The sequence below is a fragment of the Enhydra lutris genome, unplaced genomic scaffold (assembly GCF_002288905.1).
Source record: "Enhydra lutris kenyoni isolate GAN:26980312 unplaced genomic scaffold, ASM228890v2 scaffoldscaffold3, whole genome shotgun sequence".
NCBI classification, from domain to species: Eukaryota; Metazoa; Chordata; class Mammalia; order Carnivora; family Mustelidae; genus Enhydra; species Enhydra lutris.
Genome location: NW_019154087.1, coordinates 44,897,097 through 44,909,220, shown reverse-complemented (window position 1 = coordinate 44,909,220; position 12,124 = coordinate 44,897,097). Strand labels below are relative to the sequence as shown.

The following is a 12,124-nucleotide window of genomic DNA, read 5'->3' as shown; positions in this document are numbered from 1 at the left end:
AGAAACATTTAACCTCACAAACTGAAACAGGAAGAAATAGAATATTTGAATGGACCAATTACTTGCAATGAAATTGAATCAGTAATCAAGAAACTCCCAACAAAAAAAAGTCCAGGACCACACAGTTTAATGGGTGAATTCTACCAAACACTTAAAGAAGAGTTAGTACCTACTTTCCTCAAATTGTTCCAAAAAATAGAAGAGGAAGGAAAACTTAAAAATTCACTCTATGAGGCCAGAATTACCATGATACCAAAACCAAACAAAGACATTACAAAAAAAGAGAAGTACAGGCCAGTAACTCTGATGAACATAAATGCAAAAATGATTTGCAAAATATTAGCAAATCATATCCAACAATACATAAAGAAAATCATTTGCCATGATCAAGTGGGAATTATAGCTGGGATGCAAGGGTGGCTCAATATTCACAAATCAATCAATGTGATATATCACATCAATAACAGAAAGGATAAAAACCATATAATGGTTATTTACATAGTAATTCATGGGGTGAATAGCTATTAGCAAAATTTGTACTTATGCAATTATTCCATGGTTCATATGCCTTGGAAACTGAAATATAAACCATGTTTTTCTTTGGAGGCAGTAGTTTTGTTTAGCTAAATCATGGTAATTGAAATCTGTATGTTTGAACTGTGCAACATGAGGATTGTCTGTATTATTTACTTATTTATTTATATTGAACTTCTCTTTTAATGGTCTTAAAAGTCTTTCAGATTTTTGGCTGAGTTGTTTCTATTAAAAAGTACTGATTTTAAAAAAGTAATAACTTAAACCTGCCACACACACACACACACACACACAAATGGTTCACAAAACATTTTCCTTTCCTTCTGAAGGTTTTGAGATGTAATGTTATCATTAACCAGTCTTTTATTATAAGCTTAAATGGCCAGTTGATACAAATAGTTCTGAGACCATTCTTCCCTTACTGATTAAGAAGGACAGGTATTGGGGTTACTATTCATTTAGCCTTCTGAGCTTTCTGGGCTGACTTGGTGATCTTGCTAGCTCCAGCTGTCTTCTTGCCCAGTGCTTTGATGACACCCACAGCAACTGTCTGTCTCATGTCATCAACAGCAAAGCAGTCTGGAGGAGGACAGTCAGAGAAGCTCTTAACACACACAGGTTTGCCAGGAACCATATCAACAATGGCAGCATCACCAGATTTGAAGAACTTTGGACCATCTTTCAGCTTTTTTCCAGAATGACTATCTATCTTCTCCTTTAGCTCAGCAAACTTGCAAGCAATGTGAGCTGTGTGACAATCCAGCACAGGTGCATATTCAGCGCTGATTTGGCCTGGATGGTTTGGGATAATCACCTGAGCCATGAAGCTAGCTGCTTTCATTGGTGGGTCATTTTTGTAGTCGTCAGCCACATTGCCATGATGAACATCTTTGACAGATACGTTCTTGACATTGAAGCCCATGTTGTCTCCAGGAGGAGCCTCACTCAAAGCTTCATGGTGCATATTAAGAGACTTTACTTCAGTTGTGACATTGACTGTAGGAAAGGTGACCACTGTGGCAGGTTTAAGAGCACCAGTCTCTGCTCGGCCCACAGGGACAGTACGAATACCACTAATTTTGTAGATGTTCTGAAGAGGCAGATACAAGGGCTTGTCAGTTGGATGAGCTGGTGGCAAAATGCAATCCAGAATTCAAGTGGTATGGTTCCACTGGCATTCCCATCTTTACAGATGACTTTCCATCCCTTGAACCAAGGTATGTTAGCATTTTGCTCCAGCATGCTGTCACCATTCCAACCAGAAATTGGCACAAATCCTACTGCATCGGGTTGTAGCCAATTTTCTTAATGTAGGCACTGACTTCCTTTACGATTTCCTCATATCTCTTCTGGCTACAGGGTGGCTCAGTGGAATCCATGTTGTTAACACCAGTGATTAGTTGTTTTATACCCAGTGTGTAAGCCAGACGGGGATGCTCATGGGTCTGCCCATTCTTGGAGATACATGCTTCAAATTCACCAACACAGCAGCAGCAATCAGGACAGTACAGTCAGCCTGAGATATGCCTCAGATATGCCTAAGAATCATGTTTTTGGTAAAGTCTCTGTGTCTTGGGGCATCAGTGATGGTCACATAATACTTGCTGGTCTCGAATTTCCACAGGGAGATATCAGAGGTGATATCATATTCACATTCAGTTTGCAGTTTATCCAAGACCCAGGTATACTTGGATCCCTTTCCCATCTCAGCAGCCTCCTTCTCAAATTTTTTGATAGTTCTTTTGTCAATCTCACCACATTTCTATATCAGATGACCAGTAGAGGTAGACTTGCCTTAAACTACATGTCCAATGATGATGATAGTGATTTGAGTCTTTTCCTTTCCCATTTTGGTTTAGGTGTAGCAGTGGTTTTCATGACAACTGTGTTCTGGTGGCACACCTGTTGTGAAAAAGTGAATTGTTTGTATTTTAAAAACAAATGTGAGATAAATACCCCTTTGGAGATAAGAAAAAAAAAAGAATGAATCATCAATAGACTTGCAGTACAATACGATGTTACATAGAAGTCATGTAAACAGAACAAATGATCCCAGATGGAAAGCTGGATCTACATAAATGAAGAACACCAGAAAAGGTAACTACATTTACCTATGCAATGTACAACCTATGAAGAAGTAAAATGTTTGATAATACAAAGGCCAAGAGGGAAGAACTGGAAGTATACTATTATAACTTTCTTTTGCTCTATGTTCTGCTGTATCACATCACATGAAAGTAGACTTGTAAGGTAAAAGATATATACTTTAAACCCTAAAGCAACTATTAAAAAAGATAACAAAAATACAGCTAATTGAACAAAGAATAAATAATACAATGTCTAAAAGTACACAAATAATCCAAAAGAAGGCAAGGGAAAAAAAAAAAAAAAAGGAAACCAGGAGCAAAAAAGAGAAAGGACAAATCCAAAAAGCAAAATTGCAAATTCAAACGTAAGCATATCAACAATTGTATTAGAAGTGAATGGTCTAAATATATTAAAAGGCAGAGATTGTTAAATTGGATATAAAAGCAAGACCCAAATATATATTGCCTACAAAAAACCCACTTTAAAAATAAGGGCATAAATTGATTAAAAGTAAAAAGAAACCTATCTTGTTAGCACTTAAAAATGTTAGAATGGCTACTGGTAACAGAGAAAGTAGACCTTACAGTAAAGGATATTATGAGAGTTAAATAGAATAATTTTATTTGTCAAAGAAGTTAACTCATGGGGCGGGTGCCTGGATGGCTCAGTTGCTTAAGCGTCTGCCCTCTACTCAAGTCATGATCTTGGGATCCTGGGATCGAGCCCATCATGGGGCTCTCCACTAAAGAGTGAGTCTGCTTCTCCCTCTCCCTCTGTGATTTCTCTCACTTTAGCTCTCTCTCAAATAAATAAATAAAATCTTTAAAAAAAAAGAAGTTAACTCATTGAAAAGACAGAATAATTCCAAACATTTATGAACCTAATAAAATAGCTTCAAACTACATGAAACAGAACAACAAAAACAACAACAAAAACCTGCAAAAAACACATAGAAATCCATAGTTATATTATAGTCATAGATTTTCACACTTTTCTCTTAATAATGATTAAAACAAGGCTGTATTGGTGAGGGTGATCTTCTTTACTCAGTCTACTGTTTCAAATACTAATTTCTCTCAGTACCACATTCACAGATGTACCCAAAAATAATACCAGCTATCTGGGTGTACCTTAGCCCACTAAAGTTGAAACACAGAATTAACCAATTAGAAAGACCAAGTCGAAATCAATGAAATAGAAAATAGAAAACTGACAGACAACGGAAGCAATGGATTTTTTTTTTTTTTTGGAGAAGGTAAATAAAATTGATAACCCTCTAGCCAGAATGATAAGGGAAACAATGAGAAAACACACAAATTTACCAAGATCAGGAATGAAAAAGATGATATTACAGCAGAAACTACAGCTATTAAAAGGATAACAGTATTCATAATATTATGAACACCTTTTTCCAACAGAATGAACAACTGAAATGAAATGGGCAACTTCCTTGAAAGATCGAGGTTGCCAAACTTCACTCAAGATGAAACAGAATATCTGAATAACTCTGTATCTGTTAAAGAAATTGAATTTGTAACAAACAAATAAAAAACTTCTGCCAGAGGTGCCTGGGAGGCTCAGTTGGTTAAGAGTCTACCTTCTCAGCTCAGGTCACGATCCCAGAGTCCTGGGATCAAGCCCCACATTGGGCTCCCTACTCAGTTAGGAGTTTGTTTCTCCCTCTTCCTCTGCACCCCATATCCCAGCTTGCCTGTTCATGCTCTCTCTCACTCTACTCTCTCTCTCAAATAAATAAATAAAATTTTAAAAACAAAAACAAACAAAAACTTCTGCCACAGAAAACTCCAGTCCCAGATGACTTCACTAGTGAATTCTTCCAAACATTTAAGGAGTAAATAATATAAATTATACAAAATTGAAGAAAAGGAAATACTTCCTAATTCATTATGTGAATCCAGCATTACTCTGATATTTAAACCAGACAAAGGTATTATAAACAAAACTGTGGACCAATATCCTCATGAAAGTAAATGCTAAAATTCTTAACAAATTTTTAGCAAATTGAACGAAATGATAACATATAATGATCAAGTGGAGCTAATTCAGGAATGTAAGGGGGGGAATGACATTTGAAAATCATTTAATGGAATTTGCCATATTAACAAGTGATTTAAGGAAAACCCATGTGATCATCTCAATAGATTCAGAAAAAGCATTAGATGGAATCTAAAATTTATTCCTGATAAAATTCTCCCAGCAAACTAGTGATACAAGGAAGTTTCCTGAATCTAAAAAAGGCACCTATGAAAAACCTGTAGCTGAAATCATACATAATGGTGAAAGACTAAATTCTTTTACCCTATAATCAGAGTAAGACAGGATGTTCACTTTTCCCACTTCTATTTATATCATAGTAGCGGTTCTAGCCATTGTAGTCAGGCAAGAAAAAGAAATACAAAGCAACCAGATTGGAATAGAAGAGTAAAAATGATTTTAATCACAGGCGACTTAACTATTTATAAATAAAATCCTACGGCAGCCAAAAACTCCTAGGACTAAGTCTGTTTTAGTACAAAGGATCAATGTAGAAAAGTCAGTTACATTTCTATATGCTACTAATGAACACTTGGAAATTACAGTTAAAAAAAAATGATACTACCTAAAATAGCATAAAAATACAAAATATTTAAGGATAAATATGACAAAAGATGTGCAAAATTAATACAATGAAAGCTACGTGTTATTGCTGAAAAATTAAAAAAACATAAATTGAAAGATATAATCTCTTTATGAATTAGAATATACAATATTTTTTTAAGATTTTATTTATTTATTTATTTGACAGATAGAGATCACAAGTAGGCAGAGAGGCAGGCAGAGAGAGAAGCAGAGAGAGAGGTGGAAGCAGGCTCCCTGCTGAGCAGAGAGCCTGATTCGCAGCTCCATCCCAGGACCCTGGGATCATGACCGGAGCTGAAGGCAGAGGCTTTAACCCACTGAGCCACCCAGGTGCCCCTAGAATATACAATATTGTTAAGATTGTTATAGCCTCCAAATTGATCAACACAATCCCATTTAAAATCTCATAAGGCAAATTATAGAAATTCACAAGTAGGTTCTAAAATCCCTATGAAAATGCAAAGGACCTAGACTAGTGAAAATAACATTGAAAAAGACTAACGTTGGAGGATTTAAACCACCTCACTTGAACTCTTATTATAAAGCTACAGTCAAGAATGTGTGGTATTGAGGGGTGAGGGGAGGGCACCTGGGTGGCTTAGTCATTAAAGCTTCTGCCTTAGGCTCAGGTCATGACCCCTGAGTCAGGGGATCAAACCCTGAGTCCTGTCAGAGTCTGCTTCTCCCTCTCCCTCTGCCCCTCCCTGGGCTCAGGCTTTCCCTCTTTCTCTCTCTCTCTCTCAAATAAATAAAATCTTTAGAAAAAAGAATAAGCATGGAATTGGTGTAAAAATATACATATAAATCAATGGGACAATAGGGTGGCCAGAAATCAACCCACAGATATATGGTTAATTGATTTTCTCTAAATTGCAAAGGCAATTTAGTGGAGAAAGGATAGTCTTTTCAATATACGTTGCTGGAATAACTGGATGGATATCCATATGCAAAACAATGAGAACACCAAGAGAAGCACACAAATTCATAGCAGCTCTGTTTTCCAATTTGGAATTGGAAACAACCCAAATGTCCATCAATGTGTGAACGGATAAAGAAATTATAGAATCCTGCTTAGCAACAAAAAAGAGTGAACATGCAATAACATGATGGGATCTCAAAAGTCTTATGTTGAGTAAAACAAACTAGTAATAGATAATACATATTGTATGATAATTTAAAGTTCTAGAAAATGAAAACTTCTCTATGGTAACAGCAGATCAGTGAATTATCTGTGGAAAGAAGAGAGGGGAAGGAGTGAGAAGAAGCTGCAGAAGATCCTGAGGAGAATTCTGAGAATGATGAGTGTGTTTGTTATCTTGATTATTTTGGTGTCAGAATCTGGATGTGTTTATTATCTTATTATTTTGGTGATGCTTCCATGAATGTATGTTTAGGTCAAAAATCCAACAAATTGTGCATTTTAAATATTCACAGTTTATTGTATGTTATTCATACCTCAATAAAACTGTTTTAAAAAAAATCCTACCATGTGTGTAAGAGCTCAGACTGTAGATAGCTAGGACTCAATAAGAGTATCTTTAATCTGTGACCGTGCTTTTCATTGTTACTATGCCTCTTTAATCTCCAGTTCCTGCAAGTGCAGCAGCACCTCACAGTGTTGATATAAGAAAGAGATGATGCAGTTGAAGAAACAACAACAAAAAACAACCAAACCACCATGCCAAAAATTACCATGGCTAAGTAATTAATACTATTATAAAGATCACATCAATTGCTACTACTGACATTTTGCTGTTAATGTAGAGGGATCAAAAAGAACTGTTCTGTGGGTTATTTAGAAGCCCATTTTGAGTTTGTAACAATAGAAATAAACTTGAGTTCTTAAAATTTTTGTACTTTAAGTATTGCAAAATTTCTTTTGTGTTCTCTATGAGTTGACTCATATCCAATATCCAATACCAATATTAAAAGTTTCTATAATGTCTTATAGGTAATATAATGGCATGCTGGCTTTTTCCATTCAATCTGTTCTATAAGTTACTGTTGGAACTCTCAAAGGAAAAAAAAAAAAAAAAAGACAGTTCCACTCTCTTGTTCAGTTACCACTGGATTCCCATTTCTTACAGAATTAAGTCCAGTCTCCACAGATTGGCTCTGAAAGTGCTCCACAATCTGACTCCTTTCTACCTTTTCTGGACAATAAAGTGTAGAGGTTAAAACTATGAACCTCAGATTAGGACTTCCTGGTTGTATGGTTTTCTCTATACCTCAGTTTCATTCCTCGAACTAGGAATAATCATAATACCTACTTCATAGGACTATTGTAAGGATTTTTTAGAAAAGATTTTATTTCCTTTATTGAGAGAGAGTGAGCATGCACAAGGAGGAGAGATGGGTAGAGAGAGAGGGAGAAGCAGGCTCCCCACTGAGCAGGTAGTCCAACTGGGAACTCAATCATAAGACCCTGGGATCATGACCTGAGCTGAAAGTAGACGCTTAACTGACTGAGCCACCCAGGTGCCCCTCTTCTGAGGATTAAATAAATTTGTTCAAGTTCTTAGAATAGTGCCTTGTTTATAATAAGATCTGAAGAAATTCTTTTTTTTTAACCTCATATTTTATTTACCTCCTCCTATCTGCCATCCCATACATTATTTATTTCCATCACATCACTTGTTATTTGTTATGGAAGGCTGAATTGTGTCCCTTCCCCCAAATTCATATGTCAAAATCCTAACCCTTGGTACCTCAAAATGTGACTATATTTGAAGATAAGGGCTTCAAAGAGGTCATTATGATTGGTCCCAATCCAATTGGACAGGTGTCTGTATAAGAAAAGGAAATTTGAACACACAAAGAGACACTGGGGGCAGGTGCCCAGAAGAATGACCATGTGAGGACATGGGGAGAAAGCAGTCATCTGCAAGCCAAGGAGAAAGGCTTCAGAAGACACTAACTTGCCACCAGCTTGATCTTGGACTTCTAGCCTCAAGAACTGTGAGAAATTTCTGTTGCTTAAGCTACCTAATATGTGTTATTTTATTATGGCAGCCCTTGCAAACAAATGCATTCTTCCTAAATACAGTCTGTATTCTCCTATTTACACATTTTTACCCACGCTTTCCTATCTTCCTTGAATACTCTTTTCTGTAAATCTTCATCTAAATTACATCTTCTCCCAAAACTCTGAGGGTCATGATGTTCCCTCTGTTGGAATTAATGTCCCTTCTCTATACTTCTATAAGCATACTGTTTGGTCCTCTATTTTTTTTTTAACAAATATTTTATTTATTTATTTTAGAAAGAGAGTGTGTGAGAAGGTGCAAGTTGGGAGAGGGGCAGAGGGGGAGGGAGAATCTGAAGCAGACTCCCAGCTGAGTGCAGAGCTGGAGGTAGGCTTGATCACAGAACCTCAGGATCATAACCTGAGCTAAAACTGAGAGTCAGATGCTCCACTGACTGAGTCCCCCAGGTGCCCCTCTTTGGTCCTCTGTTAAAGAATACTCACTGTGACTTGTATTCATCATGAGTTTGTGAGCTCTTGAAGGATAGGAAATGATGTATTTTTTTTTTTAACCTTAGCCCATAAGAATGTTTTGTACATAGTAGCCTATATAGTCAATGTAGTCAAGTCAATATTTATTGACTTGAATTGTTGCCCCAGATTCTATGATGGTTACCGACTGGAAATCTCAGTTATGTTTTCTCATCCCTCTGAGTTTGATAGAAAATTGAGTATATTCTAAATTGTCAGCCCTGATAGATGCATAGGCTACAATAAGGAACAGGGATTGGTTATCTTGTAGGAAAAACTGCACTTATCTAGTTGTCTGAGGCTACTTATTTTGCTTGGGTACTTGCTAAACATTATCTACGTGTTCACTAACTTATGCCTCACATGGTACACATGAGTCAGGCAATATTATAGTGATGATATTACATATGAAAAGACACACAGAAAAATCAATAGATTATGCAGGATTGCCCACCTACGATGTCATAGAACTAGAAAAAGAACTGAGAACTTTCTGATTCCAGAACCCAAGCCAGAAGGATGGAGCTCTGTGATTCTGAGTTCAGGAGTTGGATCATTGTCCCACTTAGGGCATTTCCAATGACTTTTCTGTAGCTCTGAGCTTCCCATTTGTGCCTTGGGAGCATCAGAGATGCCTAAAGTTCCCTCTTTGTTATGGAGAAAAGAAAAAAAGATGTTTATATTAAGAATGACTAGTGAGGTAGAGGCAACATCCTCAAGTCTAAGGATCTCTAGCTGCCAATGGAACATTTGGCAGAACCAGACAGAAAAAAATCTCTAGGCAATATTCTTCAAGGGATAGTAGTGACCTGGCACTACCCATTCTTGACACCTAATTTGCGGCCTGGAAGGATCTTTTCAATTTAGATACTTACAAGTCATGGTTTCTTGAAGGAATTATTTTTATTAGCTAAAGAATTAAAGTTGTGTTATTTATGAAAAAAATTCAAAATCATTAAGAATGTAATAAAATGAAAAGTGTAAGTCCCTTCCATGTCACCCTAATTCCTCTAGAAAGGGTATATGCATTTGTGAACATTTAAGAGAATAAATGAGATCATACTACACATGTATTTATTTTCTTTTTAATGACCATATACACTTCTGTTGTATAAACAGTCAATACCCACATACATTTATCTGTCTGTACTTGCAGAAGTATACCTATAAGGTAAATTTCCCAGAGTGGAAATAGGTAAAATGGGTTCTTTACCTTATGGCTTTATAAGGAAGGCAAAAGAGCTTGTGGAAAATAACTAACCTAACATTGTAATGAAAACTACAGGTAATTTGATATATTTACATATAACTGTTTACAAAGAGTATGTAGAGAGTGACATGCAGTGATACTCTCCAATCATTCTTATCATAGTCCTGATGATAGCTGTTAGCCAGGCCACATGGAATTACTTCAAGACTTCGGCATATTGTGTCAGAGAATATGGGTGTCTGTGGGCTCCCTGTGTTATTTTACTTTAGAGCTGTTCTAAGAAATCTGTTTCTGGCACCAGGGAATTTTATATAAAGCTCTGAGTCTTTGCTTATCCATATACTTAAAATATGATCTTTAGATACTAAATAGTTACAAATGTAACTGTTTAGTAAGTTTTGTTATTTAGAAAGTTTTGTTTCTCTAAAACATGATCCATATGGTGGTCACTATCTACTTTATTTGTTAACTCCAGAAAAAGATATGCAATGCTTTACTTCTCTATCTTGCACCTAATCTGTGCTTCTGGATTTTCTTTGGTAGTTTGCTCCCTCTGCTGTTATCAGTGTTCTGTTGAGGGCAGTGGTGTTGGAAAAGGCAGATAGCATTGTTTTTCTCTTTCAAGTTCAAGTTGAAAAATAAAACCCCATTGTGCTGCTTGACACTTCCTGTGCAATGCTGATGACAGTTCTCTCTCTCTTACTGTAGCTCATGGTAACTTATGACCATGACCTTTACATTTTGATGTCCAGTGTCGATAGGCACACACAGCCTATTATTAGGTGAATTAACTATGATACTTTATAGAAGTTTGAATCTTTATGGGGTAGGTAATTGGAACAGAAATCTTTTATCATTAAGAAACAAAGGAAAACACACTGGCGGAGCCTGTGGTTGTCTTCCAATATTTATTCTCTTTCTAATAGAATATATATAATAACAGATATCTACCTGAGCATATGGCTACTTAGCTAAAGATTATATCCCAGTATCCTTTGTAGATAGTTGTGGCCATGTAACTAAGTTCTGACTAATGACAAGTGAGCAAGACTAATGGGTGCAATTTCCACACTGTGCCCTCAAGGGATGGAACTCGAACCTGTCCCAAGTAGTGTTTCTGCCTCCTGTTGGCTGGAATGTGAACATGCTGTCATCTGGAGCAGTCATCTCGGACTGGGAGATGTTGATGAGGGCAGTCGGAAGAGGAAAGGAACTGCGTCCCTAATGATTGTGGGATTATCGTGCCAACCCTGGATCTTCCAGCTAACCTGTTTTATGAGAAAGAGATATACTTGTTTCTTATTAAGCCACTGTTCTTTTATCTTTTTGTTATAACAGAAATTCATACAAACATAGCAAAAATAAATACATATACACACATATGAACACACACACATACATACACACATACCCTTTAGTTAATAAAGTATCCAGACTAGAACTTTTATATGTGAGATGTCTTAGATTAAAAATATGTCAACATATTTCAGCTTGTATTTTTTTCCCTGTTTTTATAATTGACATTGTCTTTTGGCAACCTCAATAAGACTTCACATTAGTTAAATGTGGAATGATGAATAGGGACAGTTAAGAAGAAATAAATCAATCAGACTTTCTTATGAGATCATAAGGTATAGTAACAGACTATTTTGAAGCGGTAAATTCTGAAGTGCCTGATATAAATTTGAAATTTGTAAATGCTTCAAGCTAAGTATAATTTTTAGTTTGGATATAAAAAGAGCATTTGAAGTCAGAGACTAAATGGAAATAATAAAACAAAAGCAACAGCTCCATATTTATTCATTTCTACTTGAGAACATGTTCTTAAGATCTTTCACCATAAATGTACAAAAAAATGTATGTTATATTTGTTCATAAAATATATTCAACCAATCATTTGTATCAACTTCTGAGAAGGTCTTATAAATGACAAGATTGATTGCTTGCAGGTTAATCTTTTAGTCTCAGGAAGATAGAGGAAAGGGTAAGCTGGGGGAGCTGTTGCAGATGGGATGGGACTAATGAACATTGCAGAAAGAGGAAAAGCAAATGGTCTAGAGTACCCATTAATTCATTTCCCACAATTTATTTAGTACCTGTTATATTTCACATTTTATCCTAGGTGCTGAGTGTTCACAGCCTAATAATCTTTAATT

At 36.2% G+C, this 12,124-nt stretch overlaps 1 pseudogene; it reads right to left on the bottom strand.

The window, feature by feature from the left end:
• Positions 1-988: 988 nt before the first annotated feature.
• On the bottom strand, positions 989-2,383 carry LOC111156859 (annotated as a pseudogene).
• Positions 2,384-12,124: the final 9,741 nt, after the last annotated feature.